The sequence below is a fragment of the Rattus norvegicus genome, chromosome 2 (assembly GCF_021556685.1).
Source record: "Rattus norvegicus strain SHRSP/BbbUtx chromosome 2, alternate assembly SHRSP_T2T, whole genome shotgun sequence".
Taxonomy (NCBI): domain Eukaryota; kingdom Metazoa; phylum Chordata; class Mammalia; order Rodentia; family Muridae; genus Rattus; species Rattus norvegicus.
The window spans coordinates 163,477,058-163,481,229 of NC_141535.1; the positions used below are offsets into that span (position 1 = coordinate 163,477,058).

General features: G+C 34.6%; 1 pseudogene; it reads left to right on the forward strand.

Moving 5' to 3' along the window:
• The first annotated feature begins 2,999 nt into the window (after nt 1–2,999).
• Nucleotides 3,000–3,858, forward strand: Smarce1-ps2 (SWI/SNF related, matrix associated, actin dependent regulator of chromatin, subfamily e, member 1, pseudogene 2; annotated as a pseudogene).
• Nucleotides 3,859–4,172: the final 314 nt, after the last annotated feature.

The window sequence follows — 4,172 nt, forward strand, 5'->3', positions numbered from 1 at the left end:
TTCTCTAGAGTTATGATGCTAGGATAAATCAGTATTTGTGTAAAGCATGATGATAATGTTTATTTAAAGCGTTTGTGCACTCATTGTATCAAGGGTGATGCTATAAACATCTTTGCTTTCATACTCTGTCTTCATTATGAGCATAATTGTTTTGATAGATAAGAAGGTTTTCATTTTTCATTCTTTAATTTCTATATCTAACAGCTATAAAGTAAATTCTTTGTCATTTAAGATTTCAGGGGTTTTGTTAGTTAAAGAAGTGGCCTTACTTTCTATGTTCTTTTAAAAATGATGTGAGGCTATGCTGGTTACATTTCATATTATATTCATATTCATTGTCATATGCATGAATAATGCATTTTTACTCATTTAGAAATGTTCTAATACCACAATCTGGCTGATGTATTGTGTGGTGGTACAGGCTTAAATATATTCATTAAGGTACAATTTTTCTTTCAGTAAAGATTTAGAATGGTTATGTATCAGTAGTTAATATTCTTTAATTTTATTAATTTTTAAAATATACCACAATCATTGTTTGTGTAGACACATGTAATGGTATTAATCATTTTCTGGAATACTTTGCATTAGATTTTACGGAATATAATAGATATTTTCTTAGTATATCTATTTTATCAGTAGAATGTAATTTTATACAAAATATTATTAATATATAAGAATGTAACTATAAAATATACTTTAAAGGAATATAGCACAATATTTATATAAGCCAAGAAAGTCAAAGCTAAGTTTGATGTATTCAAACACATGTAAGAAAATATATGCTAAAAAGCAATTTCCTCTACCACCATTGATTAATCAAAACCTTAATGCTCTGAGAGCAAAGGATGCAACCTCAACAGAGAGATTACATCCTTGTGGAACAAGACAAGCATTTTTAAAATAGTGAGGGATCTCTAAATTTCGAGTGGATTCAGAGGGTACTGGGAAGAAAACAACCCAATAAGTGCATGCAGATCCTTGGCACTGCTTCCCAGGGTTGTTTGTTTGTTTGTTTGTTTGTTTGTTTGTTTGGTTGGTTGGTTGGTTGGTTGGTTGGCTTCTTGGTTTAGGTAGATATGGCTATACTAATTAATTTCCTGCGTTTAAATTCAGCAGATTTTTAAGTGACCTTCCCATCCAAATCAATAAGTCAGCAATCCTACAGGCAACCCTCATTTTCTAAATATCAAGGAGAAGTATTAGGTATGAGATGCCTTTGCTCTAAATTTCCACATTGGTGACTGAACACTGTTAAACTAGGTGTATAGGTTCTTCTTTTGTTCTTAGAATGAAGAAATCTGGATAAGGAGGGGCAAGAACAACTTTGACATTCCAAAAACTTTCCAACCTCATATGCCACAGTTCTCAAACTACATATAATGACATGCATGATGGCAGGAAACATATTCTTTCATATTTACTGCTCATGATAATAAACTTGATGGTTTAGAAATTGAAAAGAGAGAGAGAGAGAGAGAGAGAGAGAGAGAGAGAGAGAGAGAGAGAGAGAGAGAACAGAGGGTATACATAGTAACCAGCTACCCAATTATCAAAGAATCACTGCATGATCTTTTCTGAAAGTAGAACAGTCTTGTTAGGAAGGAAATGCTCATGTATTTTCTATGCTTAAAATAGTTTATTATCCAGTGCTCTTGGATAAAATATAAAATATGTCTGGCAGAAGTCATACATGCTTTAATCCCAGCACTTGTGAAACAGTTGGAGGGATATCTCTGTGAGTTCAAGGCCATGCATGTTTGCAGAGTGAGTTACAGGACAGCCAGCACTGTCACACAGAGAAACCCTGTCTAGAAAAAACAATAAACAAACAAAGCCATGAGTCTTCTAAAATATAAGTAAATAAATAATCTATCAGTGGTGGCACGTGTTTTTATCTCTAGCACATGGGGGGTGGGCAAAGGCAGGCAGAACACCCAGTTTGAGGCCAGTCTGGTCTACAGAATTAGTTCCAGAATAGGCAAGACTAAAATTGGAAACCCAGTCTCAAAATCAAACAAACCAAACTAACAAACAAAAACATAACAAGTAAATCCCAAAGAAACAAAATACGCCATTAATTACTGTTGTTATAGCTGCAGAATATGAAAGACAAATATGAAGTATTTTCCTGAATTTTAAAATCTGTTCCTGATTATAAATTATATATATATATATATATATATATATATATATATATATATACTTCAATATCAATATATTGCAACAGAAATATACAATGATTCTTCTTTTGTTTTGGTTTAAAATGATTCATGAATCATAAATCCATAAATACTTTGGACACAACATCCCATCCTTTGTCTCTCTCTCTCTCTCTCTCTCTCTCTCTCTCTCTCTCTCTCTCTCTCTCTCTGCTTATTAATCACAATATGAGCAACTTTGCTTTTTCACTCAAAACAATAATAGAGATGAAGATGGATATGTTGAAAAATTCTCAGCTGAAATACAAATTACCAGAAACTACATTGAAAATATCCCAAAACCTGGAAAAATCTCAAAGGAGAAATACATTTGTACAGGTAATATCTTACAAAATTTACATGCAGGAGGTCTGAAAATGTAAATAGACAAATTGTAAGTGTACTGAAGCAGTAATCATGGCTTCAAACGAGAAAAGCTGAGGTATACATGGATTATCTGATTAATATACAAACATTTTAAGGAAGACATAATGTCAACATTTTTCAATCTGTTTTACACAGTGGTAAAGGAAGGAACACTAATCAAATCATTAACTATGGCCAATATTACCCCGATGTCTTACTATATGCAGACATAATAAAATAAAAATTATAGATCAAACAGATATGAGATCTTATAAAGTACTGCGAACATAATTTTAAAACACAGTAAGAAGATAATACACACTGATCAAGTTAGAGGTGCAAGGCAATCACAGAACAAAGAGAGGCCTTCTTGACCCCTAATATTTCAAATTCATTCTTAAGGATCTGAGAGTTTAATCTTCCAAAGTATCAAAAAGACCATCTTATTCCCCACCACCTACCCCAGCTCCTGTAACACAAAAGCCCAGCACACCAATGTTTGTGGGATAAAATCCATAAAGTCACCTGACCTACAACAACTACAGGCTGGAAGGGAAACCAGGCACCAACAGCCTGGTCTCAGTGTCCTCAGACTTTACAATTCCAATGCCTCCAAAGCCAGCAGAGAAGCTGCTAAAGCCCTCCATGAGGTACAGCATAGAGGTTTGGGACCAAGTAAAGGCTTCCAACCCTGACCTACAGTTGTGAAAGATTAACAAGATTATTGGTGGCATGTGGTGAGACCTCATGGATGAAACAAGAATATTTAAATAAATATAATGCAAAAAAGATAGAGGACAATGAATATGTGAAGGCATGTCATAGTCAACCTACATACCTAATGTACATCAATTTATAAAGTCATGCAGAAGCCACATTAGAGGAGGAAGGTACACAGAGAAAGTCTCATGTGGAGAAAGGAGAACATCACACGAGCATTAGGCCTTCTGAGCATCCAGATCATCATGATGGAGCTTTTCAATGGAACAACAGCCACAACCCATTTCCAGAGAAATCACCACCTCATCAGTGAGATCCTCAGTGAGAGTGTGGTACCTCATGTGCAGTTGGTTGTCACAACAGCTAGAATGCAGATCCACAATCAGCAGGTTCTTTAATGGTTCAGCAGCCAAAACTAGAAGCCAAGCTTCTTCAGACAGAGGAACTACACCAGGAAAAAAAGAGGAAATTTCTGAAAAGCACAGACCCCTTCAACAATGAACTTAAAAGTTTATGTGATCTGAAGGTGGAAGTATATCACACACACACACACACATCATTCCACATCTAGCAATAAAATAACAGGAAACAACAATCATTGGTCCTAAGTATCTCTCAACATCAATAGACTCAACAGCTCAATAAAAAGCCACAGGCTTAAAGAATGGATAAGTAAGCAGAACCCAGTATTTGCTGCATACAAGAAATATACCTCAGTGTCAAAGACAAAAACTATGTCAGAGTAAAACACTGGAAAAAAAATTCTCCAAGCAAATGGTCCCAAGAACCAAGCTGGAAGAGCTATTTAAATATCCAATAAAATAGATTTATAATCAAACATTTTCAAAGAAGATACTGATCAAAGGAAAATTCAACGAGATAAAC